This window comes from Chamaea fasciata, unplaced genomic scaffold (genome assembly GCF_029207755.1).
Source record: "Chamaea fasciata isolate MVZ Bird 193981 ecotype frontalis unplaced genomic scaffold, bChaFas1.0.hap1 SCAF_243, whole genome shotgun sequence".
NCBI classification, from domain to species: domain Eukaryota; kingdom Metazoa; phylum Chordata; class Aves; order Passeriformes; family Sylviidae; genus Chamaea; species Chamaea fasciata.
The window spans coordinates 6,010-30,197 of NW_027094328.1; the positions used below are offsets into that span (position 1 = coordinate 6,010).

The 24,188-nt window shown below is 49.1% G+C and overlaps 3 long non-coding RNA genes across 4 annotated transcripts; all 3 read right to left on the reverse strand.

The window, feature by feature from the left end:
- Positions 1-5,010: 5,010 nt before the first annotated feature.
- Positions 5,011-6,323, reverse strand: LOC136305003 (uncharacterized). Its single transcript, XR_010724959.1, has 6 exons — positions 6,275-6,323; positions 6,139-6,180; positions 5,997-6,041; positions 5,851-5,894; positions 5,725-5,765; positions 5,011-5,640 (listed from the first exon to the last, which is right to left on the reverse strand). It is a non-coding gene; the product is annotated as an uncharacterized lncRNA (long non-coding RNA).
- A 268-nt stretch (positions 6,324-6,591) lies between these two features.
- LOC136305002 (uncharacterized) lies at positions 6,592-7,989 on the reverse strand. Its single transcript, XR_010724958.1, has 3 exons — positions 7,858-7,989; positions 7,679-7,758; positions 6,592-7,601 (listed from the first exon to the last, which is right to left on the reverse strand). It is a non-coding gene; the product is annotated as an uncharacterized lncRNA (long non-coding RNA).
- Positions 7,990-9,420: 1,431 nt separating this feature from the next.
- On the reverse strand, positions 9,421-10,198 carry LOC136305005 (uncharacterized). Of its 2 annotated transcripts, XR_010724961.1 has the most exons (5): positions 10,155-10,198; positions 10,023-10,064; positions 9,798-9,932; positions 9,611-9,690; positions 9,421-9,533 (listed from the first exon to the last, which is right to left on the reverse strand). It is a non-coding gene; the product is annotated as an uncharacterized lncRNA (long non-coding RNA). The 2 variants fall into 2 exon arrangements; XR_010724960.1 differs by lacking the exon at positions 10,155-10,198 and having other exon boundaries at positions 9,798-10,097.
- Positions 10,199-24,188: the final 13,990 nt, after the last annotated feature.

Below are 24,188 nucleotides of genomic sequence, written 5' to 3' on the forward strand. Positions count from 1 at the left end.
GGGGGGTGGGGCTGCGGTGACGTCGGCGACAGGGGGTGGGGCTGCGGTGACGTCGGCGACGGGGGGTGGGGCTGCGGTGACGTCGGCGACAGGGGGTGGGGCTGCGGTGACGTCGGCGACAGAGGGCGGGGCTGCGGTGACGTCGGCGACAGAGGTGGGGCTGCGGTGACGTCGACGACAGGGGTGGGGCTGCGGTGACGTCGACGACAGGGGGTGGGGCTGCGGTGACGTCGACGACCAGGGGGTGGGGCTGCGGTGACGTCGACGACAGGGGTGGGGCTGCGGTGACGTCGACGACAGGGGGTGGGGCTGCGGTGACGTCGGCGACGGGGGGTGGGGCTGCGGTGACGTCGGCGACAGGGGGTGGGGCTGCGGTGACGTCGGCGACAGAGGGCGGGGCTGCGGTGACGTCGGCGACAGAGGTGGGGCTGCGGTGACGTCGACGACAGGGGTGGGGCTGCGGTGACGTCGACGACAGGGGGTGGGGCTGCGGTGACGTCGACGACCAGGGGGTGGGGCTGCGGTGACGTCGACGACAGGGGTGGGGCTGCGGTGACGTCGACGACAGGGGGTGGGGCTGCGGTGACGTCGACGACAGGGGGTGGGGCTGCGGTGACGTCGACGACCAGGGGGTGGGGCTGCGGTGACGTCGACGACAGGGGTGGGGCTGCGGTGACGTCGACGACAGGGGGTGGGGCTGGTGGGCTAGCTGTCAATCAACCCTGGGGGGTGTGTCGCTGTCAATCAAAATCAGGGGATGTCTCTGTGCGCGCGCCGAAAAAATTTTGCTAATTAGCTCATTTGCATAATTAGTGACGTCATGTGCATAATTAGGGGTTAATTGGGGGGTAATTAGTACTCCAGATGGGAGTAGACTGTGATGATGATTAATAATTATTGGTTGCTACTCCCATCTGGAGTACTAATTGGGGGGGCTATATAGTATATGGGATGTATATACACCCTATATACTATATATAGTATATAAATAAAAAGAATAAAAATAATAAGTCTGGTGCAGCAGTAGGGGTTTTCAGGCGGCCAGGGAGTAAATATTTTTATTTTAAATTTAAAGTTTTTTTTAATATTTATTCCCTGGCCGCCTGAAAAGCCCTACTGCTGCACCAGAGAGAAAGGAAAAGAGAGAAAAAGACAGAGAGAGAAAAAGACAAAGACAGAGAAACAGAAATAGAGACAGAGAGAAATAGAGACTAAGAGAAATAGAGACAGAGAGAAATAGAGACAGAGAGAAATAGACAAAGACAGAGAAATAGAGACAGAGAAATAGAGACAGAGAGAAAATGACAGAGACAGAGAGAAATAGAGACAGAGAAAATGACAGAGACAGAGAAATAGAGACACAGAAATAGAGACAGAGAAAAATAGACAAAGACAGAGAAATAGAGACAGAGAGAAAATGACAGAGACAGAGAGAAATAGAGACAGAGAGAAATAGAGACAGAGAGAGAAATAGAGACAGAGAGAAATAGACAAAGACAGAGAGAAATAGACAAAGACAGAGAGAAATAGACAAAGACAGAGAGAAATAGAGACAGAGAGAAATAGACAAAGACAGAGAGAAATAGACAAAGACAGAGAGAAATAGAGACAGAGAGAAATAGACAAAGACAGAGAGAAATAGACAGAGACAGAGAGAAATAGAGACAGAGAGAAATAGAGACAGAGAGAGAAATAGAGACAGAGAGAAATAGACAAAGACAGAGAGAAATAGACAAAGACAGAGAGAAATAGACAAAGACAGAGAGAAATAGACAAAGACAGAGAGAAATAGAGACAGAGAGAAATAGAGACAGAGAGAAATAGACAAAGACAGAGAAATAGAGACAGAAAAATAGAGACAGAGAAATAGAGACAGAGACAGAGAAATAGAGACAGAGAGAAATAGAGACAGAGAGAAATAGACAAAGACAGAGAAATAGAGACAGAGAAATAGAGACAAAGACAGAGAAATAGAGACAGAGAGAAAATGACAGAGACAGAGAGAAATAGAGACAGAGAGAAATAGACAAAGACAGAGAAATAGAGACAGAGAAATAGAGACAGAGAAAAATAGACAAAGACAGAGAAATAGAGACAGAGAAAATGACAGAGACAGAGAGAAATAGACAAAGACAGAGAAATAGACAAAGACAGAGAAATAGACAAAGACAGAGAAATAGACAAAGACAGAGAAATAGACAAAGACAGAGAAATAGAGACAGAGAGAAAATGACAGAGACAGAGAGAAATAGACAAAGAGAGAAATACAGACAGACAAAAAGACAAAGACAGAGAGAAATAGAGATGGAGAGAAAATGACAGAAACAGAGAGAAATAGAGAAAGAGAAAAACACAAAGAGAGAAATTGTCTATTTCTCTCTGTCTTTGTCTAAGACAGAAAAAGACAAAGACAGAGAGAAATAGAGAAATAGACAAAGACAGAGAAATAGAAAGAAACAGAGAAAAACACAGAGAAACAGACAAAGAGAGAGAAATAGACAGAGCCAGAGAGAAATAGACAGAGAGAAATAGAAAGGAAGTGAAATAGAGAGTGAAATAGACACAAAGACATACAGAGAAACAGGGTTAGAGAAAAATAGAAATCAAAAGAGAAAAACAGAGAAACAGCATGAGAGAGAAAGAGTGAAACAGTTAGAGTGAAAGCAAAAGACAGACTGAAACAGACTGAAAGCAAAACAGACAGAAAAAGAGAGTTAAAGAGAAAGAGAAACAGAAAAACATCTAGAAATAGAATAACAGAGAAAAATTAAGAGTTAAGAGAGAAAGAAGCAGAATTAGACAGAAAAGGAAATAGCATGAAGGTGTAGAGAGGAAAATAGACTTACCTTGAGGTAGGAAATAGAATAAATGACTCTGACACCAAATAAACACAGGAGCCAAATGGGGGAGAGGGGGGCACGGGGTATCTTTATTGGGGGGGCAGGGGGGCATCTTTATTAGGGTATATTCAGCTTTTATTGCATGAATGGGTTTCTTTACACTTTAGTAAACATACAGAAACAACAGATACAAATGCAAATACAGATACAGTCCATAGGCACACCTATAAAATTACAATTTACATACAGAGCAATACATTGAAATACAGCAGCAAATGCCAATACAGAACAATACAAGGCAATACAAGCCAAATGACTATTAACACAATAGAACCATTTTTCAAAATCTGAAACACTCATTATATCTTGTTTTATTGTTACAGGAAACCCAAAACAAAAGCAGCACACATAAAACATAACAATCGTCCACCGCACACACCTCCTTCAGCATGCGCACCGTGCACCCTCTCTCGCCTCTCAATCCCCTACCGTCAGCACACACTCGCAACGCTCCTCGGGAACGTGGTTCCCGGGAGCCCTGAAAAAATCAGCCTGCCTGACGAAAACCCCGGTCCCTAGGCCGTCGGCACCCAAACTTTGGCGATGAACGTCGCCTCGCAGACCGGCCGGGACCGAGGAAAAAAAAACCCAGCCGGGGGGAAAAAAAAAAAAACCCCCCCGGCTGGGGATTTTTTATTCTAAGTTTAAAATGTGTTGAAAAACCTGGAAGGCAAAAGTCACACACACAAGGTTAGAACCAGTCAACATGCACACAAACCCACCCTCTCTCACCTCTCAATCCCCTACCATCAGCACACACTCGCACCGCTCCTCGGGAACGTGGTTCCCGGGAGCCCTGAAAAAATCAGCCTGCCTGACGAAAACCCCGGTCCCTAGGCCGTCGGCGCCCAAACTTTGGCGATGAACGTCGCCTCGCAGACCGGCCGGGACCGAGGAAAAAAAAACCCAGCCGGGGGGAAAAAAAAAAAAACCCCCCCGGCTGGGGATTTTTTATTCTAAATTTAAAATGTGTTGAAAAACCTGGAAGGCAAAAGTCACACACACAAGGTTAGAACCAGTCAGCACACACACTCGCACAGGCAAACCCAAGCAGACAGACAAGTCTCAGACATACACAGTCACTCTTCAGCTTACCCAGTAGATTCCAAGAGACTCCGTAGCATCAGCAACCACAGAGAGACTAATCCTGCCCGGAGACCTGCAAGACAACGACAGGTGGTCAACAAGTGGTTACCTGACAGCTAGGCATCATCCCCCCTCAGGGCCCATACCTTCTCTACCCAAAACTCCACAGAAAAAAGATGAACTGCAAAGCCCTACAACTCTTCTACCTAACTGTGACTGTGCCAGGGCAGGGCAGCTCAAGCATAAGTCATACAGTAGGATACAGCAACATCATGACTTAGAGTGCAATACAAACACAGTCACTTTCAATACAATACAAGCACAGTGACTTTGAGTGCAATACAAGCACAGTGACTTAGAGTGCAATACAAACAGTCACTTGCAACGCAAACAGAGTCACTGGCAGTGCAATGCAAACAGAGTCACTTGCAATACAATACAATACAGAGTCACTTGCAATACAATACAAACACAGTCACTTGCAATACAATACAAACACAGTCACTTGCAATACAATACAAACACAGTCACTTGCAATACAATACAGAGTCACTGGCAATACAATACAAACAGAGTCACTTGCAATACAATACAAACAGAGTCACTTGCAATACAAACAGAGTCACTGGCAGTGCAATACAAACAGAGTCACATGCAATACAATACAAACACAGTCACATGCAAGACAATACAGAGTCACTGGCAATGCAATACAATACAGAGTCACTGGCAATGCAATACAATACAGAGTCACTGGCAATGCAATACAATACAGAGTCACTGGCAATGCAATACAATACAGAGTCACTTGCAATACAAACAGAGTCACTGGCAGTGCAATACAAACAGAGTCACAGGCAATACAATACAAACAGAGTCACAGGCAATACAATACAAACAGAGTCACAGGCAATACAATACAAACAGAGTCACAGGCAATACAATACAAACAGAGTCACAGGCAATACAATACAAACAGAGTCACTGGCAATACAATACAAACAGAGTCACTGGCAATACAATACAGAGTCACTGGCAATGCAATACAATACAGAGTCACTGGCAATGCAATACAATACAGAGTCACTGGCAATGCAATACAAACATAGTCACTGGCAATACAAAACAAACATAGTCACTTGCAATACAAAACAAACATAGTCACTTCCAAGACAAACATAGTCAGTTCCAAGTCAATACAAACAAAACTGCTCACTAGACTAAGTGCCTAAGCTGTTAAGAGGACGCGCCAGAAGCTCGGGAAGCCGAGTGAAGAAAGCGATGACTGCCGGGTGACCGTGGCGATGCCTCCGGATGAAAGGCAACCTCGTCGGGTGAACACGTCCGCTAGGCCGCCGAGACTCAAAGACTGCTGACGACGCAAAACACGCTAGAATGCTGAACTGCCCTGCCCGGCAAATGCTCCGGCGAGACCGAGTGGAAACCCTCTCCCATTACTTCAGAGGGACCCATCCCACTAGGGCCCTCTCTTCTAAGCTAATGTGAAATTGCCTCCCACTTCCAAAGTTTTTTCCCCTGCACCCAAACACAAACCCCAACACTTATCTTTTGGAAGACGAGCGGACAAAATCCATCCTCCGAGGACTTCGGCGCTGCCGTATCCAAACTTAGGCTCTGCACCTCCTCTCAATACCTAAGACAACAAAGTACAAACTGTGAAAATTGTGTGACAGGAAACTAATCCCCAGGCTTTCCAAGCACCTCTGCCCCAACTCACCTCAGATACTGATTTGGCTCCACAGTCTACCCAGAGGGTACCTGCAAAAGGAAAACGTACACATTTAGCATGCTGCTACACACCCCATGCCTATGGATCACCCCTAATGCCTAAAAGCCAACTTACCCGCTTGCCCCTAATCCTTGGCATGTGTAGGACAGTAGCAGCACCTGCAAAGACACAAAGAAAACAGCAGGCTGAGTCACTGAGAAAACACAATCACCACAATCTAACAGAACTCAGTAATACATAAAGCTCAAGCTGATACCCACCAAGTCACTGGCATCCAGGACCAGGAAATCTTGCAAGTGGACCACCTAAAATGAAAGTAAATTAAACAGTGGATGTTAGAGTCACACCAGAAATTGAGACCTGAGCAATGACAGCAGCTTCCATCCACCAGTTAATGCTCACCTAGGCAGCTGATCCTGGACTGCCAAGCTCCCGCTTTACCTCCTAAAAATAAAAACAAAAAACAAGGCTGTAGCAGAGTCACAATGTACATCCCCCTGGCAAAACCAAACTGCGACTGACTTAAACTCACACCCACCTGGCCGCTGCCAGCCTGAGCCACGACAACCTCACAAGCAGACCACCTGAAATAAAACAAAAATCAACAGTGGATGGTTAGACTTGAGCCAGAAATGGAGAGCGGAGCAACAACAACAGCTGCTGTCCACCAGTGAATGCTCACCTGGCCCGCTTCTCCTGGACTGCCAATATCCTGCATAAGCTCCTAAAAACAAAGACAAAGGTCAGGGCTGTATCAGAGCCACCATTTACACCTCCCCTGCAAAGACCGACAGGGACTGACCTTCTCGGGGGAACCAATGAATCCCACAGGGGCTGCTCTGCCACAGGGTTAATCCATCTGCATCTGAAAGAAAGTTAGGACAAGAGTCAAAGGGCTGCAGGATAACTTGACAGCTCCAGACATCTTGGGTCAATCTACAGATCCCACCTAGAAGCCAATGCACCCTGCATTTCAAATTTGTCCTATTACCCCTACACCCAGCTGTGCTGCAGGGCAGAGCAGCTCCGGGCCAAATACACACCCACACCCGTGACACAAGACGCAACAAACAAAGGGACGCGACAGGGAAAGAAAACTCTCGATGAGAGGAATGACCCTGAGGACCGAGAGAACTCGGGAGCAGATGACCGAGGTAAGCTGAAAGGAGAGCTGACCGGGCTCAGAGAAACCTGCAGGAAAAAAGATGCTAAGGGGATGAATTATCCCAAGAACCGCAAAGATGGACGCTCGAGAATGCTCCGGTCACACTCTGCTACCTAGCTTTGCATTCTTACAAGTCCTAATCCACCGGAATGGATGCTGGTGGTGCTCGGCTGTCAGTACAGCTCAGAACAAGACCTGGAAAGACATTGGACTGGATGCTTCTGAAGAGAGATACGATGCCCATGCCTGCCCGAGCTCCCGAGTCGATGGTCCGAGGGCATCGGCACCTGGCCGAGGAACTGAGAGTCCTAAGAGGCTAAGAGGGATGCCAGGGTTTTTGGTAGGCCCCTTGAAGGGCTAAGGCAAAAGACATGAAACAAAGAGTGCGCAACAAACGAGGGACACGACAAGCACCGGGACTGCTCTGCCCTGCACACCTCAGTGGTGAGATCAAAAGGGAGACTTTCCCTGTAGGAAGCCTAAGGGGCCGCTTCCTGGACAACCCCAGCTCCAAACCCAACTGAAAAACCACTCCCGGTTGAAAGCCGACCCGGCCCCCCACTTTCGTCCCCTCCGTGGCTCGGAGCCCTCCACTTATCTCTCAGACATCTGAAGATGCAGAGTCCAGGCAGGTGAAAAGGAAGGCTGGCTCTCCCTCAGGGAAATTCCTGGTAACACCAGGCTGCTCTCTCTTAGTCAGCTGCAATAAAGAAAAGCAAACATCACTGTGTGATCTTAGCAGCACAGCGCCCAAACCCCAACAATTCTGCTACTCACCATCTCTTGAGAACACCCAGGCCCTCAAGCCCGCTGCCTCAGCCGTGCTTGGAGAGTCATGCCATCGTCCTGGGGTAGGTCTGGATTAAGAACACACAAGGGATTTGACAGTGCTGAAACTTGACAGGACCCTCTCTCCTCCCTGCCTCCCCAACTCCTCAGCTGTTATCAAAGCCTACCTGGAAAGCAGCTTCAAACAGAGAAATTGAGGCTTGATCACACAGTCCTGTAATGCTTCTGAAGGGCTCACAAAAAAAGGTGCCCAAGTTCATGATCTCATGGCAGAGGGTACTTCAGCAGAAGAAGAGTGGACCACCTAAAACACAATAATAGAAGCTTAGAGGTGCACCAGAAATTGAGACCTGAGCGATTACAGCCACTTCCATCCACCAGTCAATGCTCACCTAGGCAGCTGGTTCTGGACTGCCAAGATGCCGCTTTACCTCCTAAAAATAAAAACAAAAAACAAGGCTGTAACATACTCACAATGTACACCTCCCCAGCAAAACCAAACTGGGACTGACTTAAACTCACACCCACCTGGCCGCTGCCAGCCTGAGCCACGACAACCTAACAAGCAGACCACCTGAAATAAAACAAAAATCAACAGTGGATGGTTAGACTTGAGCCAGAAATTCAGACGGGAGCAATAACAACTGCTTCGGTCCACCGGTCAATGCTCACCTGGCGCGCTTCACCTGGACTGGCAATATCCTGCATAAGCTCCTAAAAACAAAGACAAAGGTCAGGGCTGTATCAGAGCCACCATTTACACCTCCCCTGCAAAGACCGACAGGGACTGACCTTCTCGGGGGAACCAATGAATCCCACAGGGGCTGCTCTGCCACAGGGTTAAACCATCTGCATCTGAAAGAAAGTTAGGACAAGAGTCAAAGGGCTGCAGGATAACTTGACAGCTCCAGACATCTTGGGTCAATCTACAGATCCCACCTAGAAGCCAATGCACCCTGCATTTCAAATTTGTCCTACTACCCCTACACCCAGCTGTGCTGCAGGGCAGAGCAGCTCCGGGCCAAATACACACCCACACCCGTGACACAAGACGCAACAAACAAAGGGACGCGACAGGGAAAGAAAACTCTCGATGAGAGGAATGACCCTGAGGACCGAGAGAACTCGGGAGCAGATGACCGAGGTAAGCTGAAAGGAGAGCTGACCGGGCTCAGAGAAACCTGCAGGAAAAAAGATGCTAAGGGGATGACTTATCCCAAGAACCGCAAAGATGAACACTCGAGAATGCTCCGGTCACACTCTGCTACCTAGCTATGCATTCTTACAAGTCCTAATCCACCGGAATGGATGCTGGTGGTGCTCAGCTGTCAGTACAGCTCAGAACAAGACCTGGAAAGACATTGGACTGGATGCTTCTGAAGAGAGATACGATGCCCATGCCTGCCCGAGCTCCCGAGTCGATGGTCCGAGGGCATCGGCACCTGGCCGAGGAACTGAGAGTCCTAAGAGGCTAAGAGGGATGCCAGGGTTTTTGGTAGGCCCCTTGAAGGGCTAAGGCAAAAGACATGAAACAAAGAGTGCGCAACAAACGGGGGACACGACAAGCACCGGGACTGCTCTGCCCTGCACACCTCAGTGGTGAGATCAAAAGGGAGACTTTCCCTGTAGGAAGCCTAAGGGGCCGCTTCTTGGATGGCCCCGTCTCCAAACCCCCGCCCGGTGGAAAGCCAACCCGGCCCCCCGCTTTCATCCCCTCCGTGGCTCGGAGCCCTCCACTTATCTCTCAGACATCTGGAGATGCAGAATCCTGGCAAGTGAAAAGGAAGGCCGCCTCTCCCTCAGGGAAATTCCTGCTAACACCAGGTTGCTCTCTCTTAGTCAGCTGCAATAAAGAAAAGCAAACATCACTGTGTGGTCTTAGCACCGCATCGCCCAAAACCGAACAATTCTGCTACCCACCGCCTCTTGAGAACGCCCGGGTGCTCGGGCCCGCTGCCTCGGCCGTGCTTGGAGGGTGATGGCATCGTCAGGGCGTAGGTCTGGATTAAGAGCAGACAAGGGATTTGACATTGCTGATACTTGAGAGGACCCTCGCTCCTCCTCTCCTCCCTGCCTCCCCGACTCCTCGGCCGTTATCAAAGACTACCTGGAAAGCAGCTTCAAACGGAGAAATCGAGGCTTGATCACACAGTCCTGTAATGCTTCTGAAGGGCTCCAAAGAGAGGGACCCGGTCCATCACCACATTGGAGAAGGGACTTCAGCATAATGACAGCAGACTGCCTAAAACAGACAAAAATACAACCTTGGAGTTGCACCAGATATTGAGACCTGAGTGATAACAGCTGCTTCCATCCACCGGACAATGCTCACCTGGGCCACTTCACCTGGACTGCCAATATCCCTCTTTACCTCCTAAAAAAAAAGACAAAAAACAACGCTGTAACACAGTCATCATTTACACTGCCCCGGCAAAGGCAAACTGGGACTGACTTAAGCACACACCCTCTTGGCTGCTGGTATCCACGACCGGGACATTTCACAAGCGGGCCACCTAAAGATAAGAAAACAAACAGCAGATATTAGATTTTCACCAGAAATTGAGACCTGAGCGATTACAGCCACTTCCATCCACCAGTCAATGCTCACCTAGGCAGCTGGTCCTGGACTGCCAAGCTCCCGCTTTACCTCCTAAAAATAAAAACAAAAAACAAGGCTGTAACATACTCACAATGTACACCCCCCCCCGGCAAAACCAAACTGGGACTGACTTAAACTCACACCCACCTGGCCGCTGCCAGCCTGAGCCACGACAACCTCACAAGCAGACCACCTGAAATAAAACAAAAATCAACAGTGGATGGTTAGACTTGAGCCAGAAATGGAGAGCGGAGCAACAACAACAGCTGCTGTCCACCAGTGAATGCTCACCTGGCCCGCTTCTCCTGGACTGCCAATATCCTGCATAAGCTCCTAAAAACAAAGACAAAGGTCAGGGCTGTATCAGAGCCACCATTTACACCTCCCCTGCAAAGACCGACTCAGACTGACCTTCTCGGGAGAACCGACTCCACCGATAGGGGCTGCTCTGCCACAGGTTTAATCAGTCTGCATCTGAAAGAAAGTTAGGACAAAAGTCAAAGGGCTGCAGGATAACTTGACAGCTCCAGACATCTTGGGTCAATCTACAGATCCCACCTAGAAGCCAATGCACCCTGCATTTCAAATTTGTCCTATTACCCCTACACCCAGCTGTGCTGCAGGGCAGGGCAGAGCAGCTCCGGGCCAAATACACACCCACACCCGTGACACAAGACGCAACAAACGAGGAGACACGACAGGGAAAGAAAAAATCTCGAAGAGAGGAATGACCCTGAGGACCGAGAGAACTCGGCAGGAGATGATCGAGGTAAGACGGATGGAGAGCTGACCGGGCTCAGAGAAACCTGCAGGAAAAAAGATGCTAAGGGGATGACTTATGCCAAGAACCTCAAAGATGGACGCTTGAGAATGCTCCGGTCAGAATCCTCTCCCTAGCTTTGCATCCTTACAAGTCCTAATCCACCGGAATGGATCGTGGTGGTGCTTGGCTGTCAGTACAGCTCAGAACAAGACCTGAAAAGACAGTAAACTGGATGCTTCTGAAAATAAATACGATTCCCATGCTGGCCTGAGCTCCCGAGTCGATGGTTTGATGGTATCGGCGCCTGGCCGAGGAACTGAGGGACCGGAGATGCTAAAAATGATGCCAGGATTTTGATGGCCCCTTGAAAAGCCAGAGAAAATGACATGAAATACAAGACACTCAAAAGACACAGAGTGCACAACAGACAACTGACAGGACATGCACCGGGACTGGACTGCCCTGCACCACAGCATTGGGATCAAAATTAATGCTTCCCCTTGACAGCTAACGGGATCGCTGAGTGGGGCTGGACGACGCTGCGTGCCGGACCGCACGATGCGGACGGGGACCGTTCTGCCTTGCGTGCCCCGTAGTTGCTATTGAAGTATAGCCGTTCCCTTCGGCTGTCCTAAGTGACCCCTTAAGGGACACCCCTGTCCCCTCTGGTAGCTGTTAAACCGGACCCATAAATTTCTGACACCCCTGTCGTCCTATCTCGAGGCCGTGGCCCCTGACTTATCTTTGAGATGACCGGTAAGGTGAATCCACGTTGGACTGGAAATAAGTCTGGCTCAGAAGGCCCTCCAATCGCCGATTAGCCTCTTAGCTATGAAAAAGAAAAATGAAAATCGATGCACGAATTTACCGGCGCGTGTGCCGAATCCCGAGGGGGCGGCCGCTCGCCCTCGCCTAAGCGTGCCCGGGTCCTCGACTCTGTGGCTTCGTCCCGCATCTAAGCCTAGGGCTGTTACAATGTCCGGTACCTGAGTTAGCAGGGGGCAAAACTGTAGGGCAGGTCTGTGAGCAAAACTTAGGTGCTCACATTTACGTATCTTAGGTGCTCTTCTGTGCTATAAGACGCATAAATGCAGCTGCTATTACTTGCAAAAAAGCCTTGGGGGAGGCCCTCAAATGCAGGTCGTTCCTCATTTTGCTGCCTTCAAAACCTGCTAACTCTCAACCGGGTACCCTGAACGTAGTCCTCGCCTTACCGATCGGAAGCCTGGATCTCGGTCGTTGCCTCTGACGTGTACAGTGGCCCTTTTGAGGTGACAAATCTTCTGAAAGAATCTGGAAGATTGTGCTGGATGTGACCTATAACTTCAGGAGTAGTGCTCCTCCTAAAAGAAAATGAGAACAAACCCAGAAATTACAAAAGCGCCTTTCCTCCCCCGAATGTGCAAACAAAACCCCTGAACTTAAATACTCCCTGTATTTGATAGCATCTTCTTTGTAGTGTCCTCAAAGCTCCTGTTATTTGTAGGTGCCCAAAAACACCTAACAAAAATAAGCTAATAGAGCCTCTTCGCTGAAATGAGAGGAGAGCTCTTACCCTACCTGATTCCCAGGAGGGAATGAAGCCCCTTGGCAAAAGCTGGGGTTAATATACCCCTGATTGGGCCCGCCCCTCGTTCCCAGAATGCCCGGGAAAAGGGAGGAGGCAACTCCCACGGGGTATAAAAGCTCTCGAAGGAGCTGCAGCTGTTTGGCTCCTCTGACTCAAATGCAAGGTAAGTACAGGGCTCGATAGAGAAAAAAACTCCTTGGGGTAATAATGCTATTTTTCTGTTTTGGCTGTAATGACTTCAGGCTAGAGGGCAAAAATAAAACTTAGTGTTTTAGTAACATAGCAAGATAGTAATTTGGGTAATTTGCTGTTGACGGGGGTAATTATTCCTGGGTGACTGCAATTAGTATTCCACAAGTGACTAAGTAGGATGACAAAGAACAGTAAGATTATGAATGGTGTAAGGCTCATTAGCACCTCTAAGTAAGGATATCAATGTATTAATTACAAAGGAGAAAAAGAATAAACTCCCAGGTGGTGTTAAGCTTATATATACGCCTGGATTGCTCCCGTCTGAGATAGGTGTTACCGGGGTACCCGTTCGAGTGCAACAGAAGTCCAATTTTAAATCCTTAAAATGCTGAAAAAGGCACGGGTTCCTTCAATTTAAAATTAGCATATGGGCAGTTACCTCTGCTTAAACTGTGACATGGAAAATATATGGCTTGTGCCCCTTAACTTAATCTCCTAAAATTTTTGGAAAAGAGGAGTTTCCTTCAGTTTAAATCTCTCCAGGGAGGAGAAAAAAGGGGAGTGTTCCCTAAAATTGAAGCCCTTAAAAAGCAGAGACAGCTAGGCCCCTCTGAACTAGCACCTCCCCACAGGGGTGTGCCCAGGAAACCCTCTGAAGACAGGGGGCATTGTGGGATGAGGTCGAGAAAGGTCCCGCAGATTGTTCGTTCCCCTGCGTGACCCTTCGTCTGCCTGTGAAACGCTGGGGTGCTAGGCTTCCGTTCTGTGGAAGAGAACTGTTCTTCTTGTGGCCGGTGGCCGAGATGGAAGTTCTATCCCCAGAATTCCCTATGTCCTAAGTTTGTAATTATTTAGGAAATTTTTCCCAGACTGTAAGCAATTACCAGAAATATTTACTTAGGAATCCTTACTGAATTGTGTTTCTGTTGAGGTCTTCTACGTGTCCCTTAAGGAGCCAGGGGGGTTGCCAGGTGACTTATGTCTAATCCTGACCGGCCCGGAGCAAACCGGAGTCCTGCTGCCGGTGGCTGGTCCACCCTAAATTACAGTAACATATTAATGTAATTTATAAAAATTCCCTTTGCCTACTAAACAAATTTTCCAGGATGATCCAGGGAAGAGATCTGCTCCATCCTTAGTTTGGGAAATGCCAGTTCTCAGATCCATCTAGGCAGAAAACTACTAAAAGTATTTGCTTGTTTTTTACTACATCTAGCTGTATGATGAAAATAGATGAATGGTCATTAGGTAAAAACTTTTCAGAGGGCAAAATATTTCACACAGATCCCATTTTGACAGTATGGCAGTTTTGGGGATTAGGAATCCCATCCATAGAAGACATCAAAGAAATGATACTTTGCAACTTGATATTTAGAAATTGTCTTAGAGATGTTATAACTTAATATTCTAACATTATGAAATAGAATGGTTTTGGCATGTTGAAACTGGGTGATTCTGGTATTCCAGAACCCATCCCGTATTTTGCAATGGAGACTTTGAAACGTACATGTTTAATACTTTGAAACCTGGTGAACACCTATATGAAATCCAGGCAGAGTAATGTTTCTGAATCTAGATGGAGAGAGATGAGGGTTGTAGCAATGTTGCAAGCAGATTGACGGACATCTTATAAAAACGACATGTAACTGCTTTCAAATTAGGGGAGTTACTTTTTTCAATCTAGGGCAGGCAGGATTTTTAGGGTCAGAGGAGAAGTCTCCCTGCAAAAATTACCGATAGAAGAATATTTCACCCAAACCCAATAAACCAAAACTAGGATTCAGGGAGGGTACATACTACCAGTGGACTATAAAAACAGACATCAGGACCCTAAGGGGGTGACTTAACTTTCCCACAAAAGGAACGTCCAGTCAGGTCTAAGGCCTTCTACATGGAACTAGACTTCTAGAAAATAGAATTCTGAATGCATCAGCATTGCACCAAGACCCATGCTACTAGAAGCAGAATGCCAGACTGGCCGTGGAGTACCAAACACCTCCTAAAAACTGAAATCAGGAATGTGATAGGGTGAGTCCAGCTTGCCACACAAAAGGGCCACTGATGTTGAACAGAGCGCTATGCCCAGGAGTGGACTTATGCCATCTACAAATCTAAACATAGCTACACTTCTCCCAGAGCCAAGGTGCCAGAAGCTGGAACCCTAACTGTCCTTCGAGTGCCAAATGTCTCCTACAACCGAACATTACGAACTTCTAGGAGTGAGTTTCTGTTCCATCAGAAGAGAACCACCGTTCCTGCACAGAACTATCGGCCACGGAGTGGGCTGCCAAATGATAAAATTAACTTCAGCACAGGACATCTGCCAGATCCAAACTGCAAGAAGCTGGAACCCTTACTGTCCTTGGAGTGCCAAATCTATCCTATGAACTGACATCAGGAACCTGATGGGGAGAGTTTAGGTTCCCACGAAAGAGCCACCTTTCCTTCAGTGAGCTCTGTGCCCCAGACTGGGCTTCTGCCTCTTAGAATTCTGAACAACACACTTACTCCCAGATCCACGCTGTCAGTACCTGGAAGCCTGGCTCCCCTGAGACTGCCAAATGGCTCCTTAAAACGAACAATCTGAACCAGGGGGTTTGTTTAGTTTCCCCAGAAAAAGGGACACCATTCCTGCACAGAGCTCTGAGCCCAGGAGTGAGCTTCTGCCACTTACAATTCTGAAGACTGCTGCACTTCTCCCATGGCCAAGCTGCCAGAATCTGGAGCCCTAACTGTCCTTCGAGTGGCAAATGTCTCCTACCACCTGATATGAGGAACCTGGTGCGGGCAGTTTAGCTTCCCACGGAACAGAGCCACCACGGCTGCACAGAACTCCCTGCCCCGGAGGGGGCTTCTGCCTCCTAAAAATAAGTTAAGCACAGGATATCTGCCAGACCCAAGCTGCCAGATGCTGGAACCCTAACTGTCCTTGGAGGACAAAATGTCTCCTACAACCTGAAATGAAGGACTTGGAGGAGTGAGTTTAGCTTCCCACAGAAGAGAGCCACCGTTGCTGCACAGAACTCTCTGGAGCCAAATTGGGGTTCTGCCTGCGAAACATAAAGTCACCACAGGATACCTGCCAGATCAAAGCTTTCAGAAGTTGAAAATCTAACTATCCTTGGAGTGCCAAATGTCTCCTACAACCTGACATTAGGAACGTGGAGAGGTGAGTTTAGCTTCCCACAGAAAAGAGCCACCATTCCTGCACAGAACTCTCTGCCCCAGACTGGGCTGCTAACTCATAAAATTAAGTTCAGCACAGGACTGCTACCAGATCCAAGCTCCCAGACGCTGGAACCCTTACTGTCCTTGGAGTGCCAAATCTATCCTATAAATTGAAATCAGGAACCTGATGGGGTGAGTCCAGATTCCCACAGAAAACGGGCGACACTTCCTGCACAGAGCCCTCTGACCCAGAGAGGACTACTGCCTCGTAAAAATAAATCCACACAGGATATCAGCCAAATCCAAGCTCCCAGAGGCTGGAACTCTAACTGTCCTTGGAGTGCCCAATATCTACTACAACCTGACATCAGGAACTTGGAGGGGTGAGTTTAGATTCCCAGAGAAGAGAGCCACTCTTCCTGCACAAAACTCTCTGCCACAGAGTGGGCTGCTAACTGATAAAAATAAGTTCAGTACAAAACTTCTGCCAGATCCAACCTTAGAGAAGCTGGAACCCTTACAGTCCTTGGAGTGTCCAATGTCTCCTACAACCTGACATTAGAAAGTTAGGGGGTGAGTATAGCGTCCCACAGAAGAGAGCCACTGTTCCTGCACAGAGCTGTGTGCCCGGGAGTGGGCTTCTGCCACTTAGAATTCTGAACAGTGCACATTACTCCCAGAACTAAGCTGTCAGAACCTGGAACCCTAACTGTCCTTGGAGTGCCCAATGTCTCCTACAGCCTGACATTAGGAACTTAGTCAGTGAGTATAGCTTCCCACAGAAGAGAGCCACTGTTCCTGCACAGAGCTCTGTGCCCCGGAGTGGGCTTCTGCCACTTAGAATTCTGAACAGTGTACTTACTCCCACAACCAAGCTGCCATGAAGCTGAAACCCTAGCTGCCCTTAGACTGCCAAACACCCCCTGCAAACTGACATCAGGAACTTGGAGGGGTGAGTTTAGCTTTCCACAGAAAAGACCCACCGTTCCTGCACAGAACTCTCGGCCACGGAGTGGGCTGCGAACTGAAAAAAATAAGTTCTGCACAGGACTTCTGCCAGATCCAAGCATCCAAAAGCTGGAACCCTAACTGTCCTGCGAGTGCCCAATGTCTCCTACAACCTGACATTAGGAACTTAGTCAGTGAGTATAGCTTCCCACAGAAGAGAGCCACTGTTCCTGGACAGAGCTCTGTGCCCCGGAGTGGGCTTCTGCCACTTAGAATTCTGAACAGAGTACTTACTCCCACAACCAAGCTGCCATGAAGCTGAAACCCTAGCTGCCCTTAGACTGCCAAACACCCCCTGCAAACTGACATCATGAACTTGGAGGGGTGAGTTTTGCTTCCCACAGAAAAGACCCACAGTTCCTGCACAGAACTCTCGGCCACGGAGTGCGCTGCTAACTGATAAAAATAAGTTCAGCACAGGACTTCTGCCAGATCCAAGCATCCAGAAGCTGGAACCCTTACTGGCCTTGGAGCGCCAAATGTCTCCTACAGCCTGACATCAGGAACCTGCTGGGGTGAGTTTTGTTTCCCACAGAAAAGACCCACAGTTCCTGCACAGAGCTGTGTGCCCGGGAGTGGGCTTCTGCCACTTAGAATTCTGAACAGTGCACATTACTCCCAGAACCAAGCTGTAAGAAGTTGGAACGCTAAGTGTCCTTGGAGTGCCCAATGTCTCCTAAAACCTGCCATTAGGAACTTAGTCGGTGAGTATAGCTTCCCACAGAAGAGAGCCACTGTTCCTGCACAGAGTTCTGTGCCCGGAAGTGGGCTTCTGCCACTTAGAATTCTGAACACTGCTGCACTTCTCCCATAGCCAGGCTCCCAGAAGCTGGAACCCTAACTGTCCTGCGAGTGCCCAATGTCTCCTACAACCTGAAATTAGGAACTTCAGGGGGTGAGTTTAGCTTCCCAGAGAAGAGACCCACAGTCCCTGCACAGACCTCTGTGTCCCGGAGTAGGCTTCTGCCACTTAGAATTCTGAACAGTGTACTTACTCCCACAACCAAGCTGCCATGAAGCTGAAACCCTAGCTGCCCTTAGACTGCCAAACACCCCCTGCAAACTGACATCAGGAACTTGGAGGGGTGAGTTTAGCTTTCCACAGAAAAGACCCACCGTTCCTGCACAGAACTCTCGGCCACAGAGTGGGCTGCGAACTGAAAAAAATAAGTTCTGCACAGGACTTCTACCAGATCCAAGCATCCAAAAGCTGGAACCCTAACTGGCCTTGGAGTGCCCAATGTCTCCTACAACCTGACATTAGGAACTTAGTCGGTGAGTATAGCTTCCCACAGAAGAGAGCCACTGTTCCTGCACAGAACTATCGGCCACGGAGTGCGCTGCTAACTGATAAAAATAAGTTCAGCACAGGACTTCTGCCAGATCCAAGCATCCAGAAGCTGGAACCCTTACTGGCCTTGGAGTGCCAAATGGCTCCTACAGCCTGACATCAGGAACCTGCTGGGGTGAGTTTAGTTTCCCACAGAAAAGACCCACAGTTCCTACACAGAGCTCTGTGCCCCGGAGTGGGCTTCTGCCACTTAGAATTCTGAACAGTGCACATTACTCCCACAACAAAGCTGTCAGAAGCTGGAACCCTAACTGTCCTTGGAGTGCCCAATGTCTCCTACAACCTGACATTAGGAACTTAGTCGGTGAGTATAGCTTCCCACAGAAAAGACCCACCGTTCCTGCACAGAACTCTCGGCCACGGAGTGCGCTGCTAACTGATAAAAATAAGTTCAGCACAGGACTTCTGCCAGATCCAAGCATCCAGAAGCTGGAACCCTTACTGGCCTTGGAGTGCCAAATGTCTCCTACAGCCTGACATCAGGAACCTGCTGGGGTGAGTTTTGTTTCCCACAGAAAAGACCCACAGTTCCTGCACAGAGCTCTGTGCCCGGGAGTGGGCTTCTGCCACTTAGAATTCTGAACAGTGCACATTACTCCCAGAACCAAGCTGTAAGAAGTTGGAACGCTAACTGTCCTTGGAGTGCCCAATGTCTCCTACAACCTGACATTAGGAACTTAGTCGGTGAGTATAGCTTCCCACAGAAAAGACCCACCGTTCCTGCACAGAGTTCTGTGCCCGGAAGTGGGCTTCTGCCACATAGAATTCTGAACACTGCTGCACTTCTCCCATAGCCAGGCTCCCAGAAGCTGGAACCCTAACTGTCCTGCGAGTGCCCAATGTCTCCTACAACCTGAAATTAGGAACTTCAGGGGGTGAGTTTAGCTTCCCAGAGAAGAGACCCACAGTCCCTGCACAGACCTCTGTGTCCCGGAGTAGGCTTCTGCCACTTAGAATTCTGAACAGTGTACTTACTCCCACAACCAAGCTGCCATGAAGCTGAAACCCTAGCTGCCCTTAGACTGCCAAACACCCCCTGCAAACTGACATCAGGAACTTGGAGGGGTGAGTTTAGCTTTCCACAGAAAAGACCCACCGTTCCTGCACAGAACTCTCGGCCACAGAGTGGGCTGCGAACTGAAAAAAATAAGTTCTGCACAGGACTTCTACCAGATCCAAGCATCCAAAAGCTGGAACCCTAACTGTCCTGCGAGTGCCCAATGTCTCCTACAACCTGACATTAGGAACTTAGTCGGTGAGTATAGCTTCCCACAGAAGAGATCCACTGTTCCTGCACAGAGCTCTGTACCCGGGAGTGGGCTTCTGCCACTTAGAATTCTGAACAGTGTACTTACTGGCACAACCAAGCTGCCATGAAGCTGAAACCCTAGCTGCCCTTAGACTGCCAAACACCCCCTGCAAACTGACATCAGGAACTTGGAGGGGTGAGTTTAGCTTTCCACAGAAAAGACCCACCGTTCCTGCACAGAACTCTCGGCCACGGAGTGCGCTGCTAACTGATAAAAATAAGTTCAGCACAGGACTTCTGCCAGATCCAAGCATCCAGAAGCTGGAACCCTTACTGGCCTTGGAGTGCCAAATGGCTCCTACAGCCTGACATCAGGAACCTGCTGGGGTGAGTTTAGTTTCCCACAGAAAAGACCCACAGTTCCTGCACAGAGCTCTGTGTCCCGGAGTGGGCTTCTGCGACTTAGAATTCTGAACAGTGCACATTACGCCCAGAACCAAGCTGTCAGAAGCTGGAACCCTAACTGTCCTTGGAGTGCCCAATGTCTCCTACAACCTGACATTAGGAACGTAGTCGGTGAGTATAGCTTCCCACAGAAAAGACCCACCGTTCCTGCACAGAACTCTCGGCCACGGAGTGGGCTGCTAACTGATAAAAATAAGTTCAGCACAGGACTTCTGCCAGATCCAAGCATCCAGAAGCTGGAACCCTTACTGGCCTTGGAGTGCCAAATGGCTCCTACAGCCTGACATCAGGAACCTGCTGGGGTGAGTTTAGTTTCCCACAGAAAAGACCCACCATTCCTACACAGAGCTCTGTGCCCCGGAGTGGGCTTCTGCCACTTAGAATTCTGAACAGTGCACATTACTCCCACAACAAAGCTGTCAGAAGCTGGAACCCTAACTGTCCTGCGAGTGCCCAATGTCTCCTACAACCTGACATTAGGAACGTAGTCGGTGAGTATAGCTTCCCACAGAAAAGACCCACCGCTCCTGCACAGAGCTCTGTGCCCGGGAGTGGGCTTCTGCCACTTACAATTCTGAACAGTGTACTTACTCCCACAACTAAGCTGCCATGAAGCTGAAACCCAAGCTGCCCTTAGACTGCCAAACACCCCCTGCAAACTGACATCAGGAATTTGGAGGGGTGAGTTTAGCTTTCCACAGAAAAGACCCACCGTTCCTGCACAGAACTCTCGGCCACCGAGTGGGCTGTGAACTGAAAAAAATAAGTTCTGCACAGGACTTCTACCAGATCCAAGCATCCAAAAGCTGGAACCCTAACTGTCCTGCGAGTGCCCAATGTCTCCTACAACCTGACATTAGGAACTTAGTCGGTGAGTATAGCTTCCCACAGAAGAGAGCCACTGTTCTTGCACAGAGCTCTGTGCCCCGGAGTGGGCTTCTGCCACTTAGAATTCTGAACCGTGTACTTACTCCCACAACCAAGCTGCCATGAAGCTGAAACCCTAGCTGCCCTTAGACTGCCAAACACCCCCTGCAAACTGACATCAGGAACTTGGAGGGGTGAGTTTAGCTTTCCACAGAAAAGACCCACCGTTCCTGCACAGAACTCTCGGCCACGGAGTGCGCTGCTAACTGATAAAAATAAGTTCAGCACAGGACTTCTGCCAGATCCAAGCATCCAGAAGCTGGAACCCTTACTGGCCTTGGAGTGCCAAATGGCTCCTACAGCCTGACATCAGGAACCTGCTGGGGTGAGTTTAGTTTCCCACAGAAAAGACCCACAGTTCCTACACAGAGCTCTGTGCCCCGGAGTGGGCTTCTGCCACTTAGAATTTGAACAGTGCACATTACTCCCACAACAAAGCTGTCAGAAGCTGGAACCCTAACTGTCCTGCGAGTGCCCAATGTCTCCTACAACCTGACATTAGGAACGTAGTCGGTGAGTATAGCTTCCCACAGAAAAGACCCACCGCTCCTGCACAGAGCTCTGTGCCCGGGAGTGGGCTTCTGCCACTTACAATTCTGAACAGTGTACTTACTCCCACAACCAAGCTGCCATGAAGCTGAAACCCAAGCTGCCCTTAGACTGCCAAACACCCCCTGCAAACTGACATCAGGAATTTGGAGGGGTGAGTTTAACTTTCCACAGAAAAGACCCACCGTTCCTGCACAGAACTCTCGGCCACGGAGTGGGCTGTGAACTGAAAAAAATAAGTTCTGCACAGGACTTCTGCCAGATCCAAGCATCCAAAAGCTGGAACCCTAACTGTCCTGCGAGTGCCCAATGTCTCCTACAACCTGACATTAGGAACTTAGTCGGTGAGTATAGCTTCCCACAGAAGAGAGCCACTGTTCTTGCACAGAGCTCTGTGCCCCGGAGTGGGCTTCTGCCACTTAGAATTCTGAACCGTGTACTTACTCCCACAACCAAGCTGCCATGAAGCTGAAACCCTAGCTGCCCTTAGACTGCCAAACACCCCCTGCAAACTGACATCAGGAACTTGGAGGGGTGAGTTTAGCTTTCCACAGAAAAGACCCACCGTTCCTGCACAGAACTCTCGGCCACGGAGTGCGCTGCTAACTGATAAAAATAAGTTCAGCACAGGACTTCTGCCAGATCCAAGCATCCAGAAGCTGGAACCCTTACTGGCCTTGGAGTGCCAAATGGCTCCTACAGCCTGACATCAGGAACCTGCTGGGGTGAGTTTAGTTTCCCACAGAAAAGACCCACAGTTCCTACACAGAGCTCTGTGCCCCGGAGTGGGCTTCTGCCACTTAGAATTCTGAACAGTGCACATTACTCCCACAACAAAGCTGTCAGAAGCTGGAACCCTAACTGTCCTTGGAGTGCCCAATGTCTCCTACAACCTGACATTAGGAACTTAGGGGGTGAGTATAGCTTCCCACAGAAGAGAGCCACTGTTCCTGCACAGAGTTCTGTGCCCGGAAGTGGGCTTCTGCCACTTAGAATTCTGAACACTGCTGCACTTCTCCCATAGCCAAGCTCCCAGAAGCTGGAACCCTAACTGTCCTGCGAGTGCCCAATGTCTCCTACGACCTGACATTAGGAACTTCAGGGGGTGAGTTTAGCTTCCCACAGAAGAGACCCACAGTCCCTGCACAGAGCTCTGTGTCCCGGAGTGGGCTTCTGCCACTAAGAATTCTGAACAGTGTACTTACTCCCACAACCAAGCTGCCATGAAGCTGAAACCCTAGCTGCCCTTAGACTGCCAAACACCCCCTGCAAACTGACATCAGGAACTTGGAGGGGTGAGTTTTGCTTCCCACAGAAAAGACCCACCGTTCCTGCACAGAACTCTCGGCCACGGAGTGGGCTGCGAACTGAAAAAAATAAGTTCTGCACAGGACTTCTGCCAGATCCAAGCATCCAGAAGCTGGAACCCTTACTGGCCTTGGAGTGCCAAATGGCTCCTACAGCCTGACATCAGGAACCTGCTGGGGTGAGTTTAGTTTCCCACAGAAAAGACCCACCATTCCTACACAGAGCTCTGTGCCCCGGAGTGGGCTTCTGCCACTTAGAATTCTGAACAGTGCACATTACTCCCACAACAAAGCTGTCAGAAGCTGGAACCCTAACTGTCCTTGGAGTGCCCAATGTCTCCTACAACCTGACATTAGGAACGTAGTCGGTGAGTATAGCTTCCCACAGAAAAGACCCACCGTTCCTGCACAGAGCTCTGTGCCCGGGAGTGGGCTTCTGCCACTTACAATTCTGAACAGTGTACTTACTCCCACAACTAAGCTGCCATGAAGCTGAAACCCAAGCTGCCCTTAGACTGCCAAACACCCCCTGCAAACTGACATCAGGAATTTGGAGGGGTGAGTTTAGCTTTCCACAGAAAAGACCCACCGTTCCTGCACAGAACTCTCGGCCACCGAGTGGGCTGTGAACTGATAAAAATAAGTTCAGCACAGGACTTCTGCCAGATCCAAGCATCCAGAAGCTGGAACCCTTACTGGCCTTGGAGTGCCCAATGTCTCCTACAACCTGACATTAGGAACGTAGTCGGTGAGTATAGCTTCCCACAGAAAAGACCCACCGCTCCTGCACAGAACTCTCGGCCACGGAGTGCGCTGCTAACTGATAAAAATAAGTTCAGCACAGGACTTCTGCCAGATCCAAGCATCCAGAAGCTGGAACCCTTACTGGCCTTGGAGTGCCAGATGTCTCCTACAGCCTGACATCAGGAACCTGCTGGGGTGAGTTTTGTTTCCCACAGAAAAGACCCACAGTTCCTGCACAGAGCTGTGTGCCCGGGAGTGGGCTTCTGCCACTTAGAATTCTGAACAGTGCACATTACGCCCAGAACCAAGCTGTAAGAAGTTGGAACGCTAACTGTCCTTGGAGTGCCCAATGTCTCCTACAACCTGACATTAGGAACGTAGTCGGTGAGTATAGCTTCCCACAGAAGAGAGCCAATGTTCCTGCACAGAACTCTCGGCCACGGAGTGCGCTGCTAACTGATAAAAATAAGTTCAGCACAGGACTTCTGCCAGATCCAAGCATCCAGAAGCTGGAACCCTTACTGGCCTTGGAGTGCCAAATGGCTCCTACAGCCTGACATCAGGAACCTGCTGGGGTGAGTTTAGTTTCCCACAGAAAAGACCCAC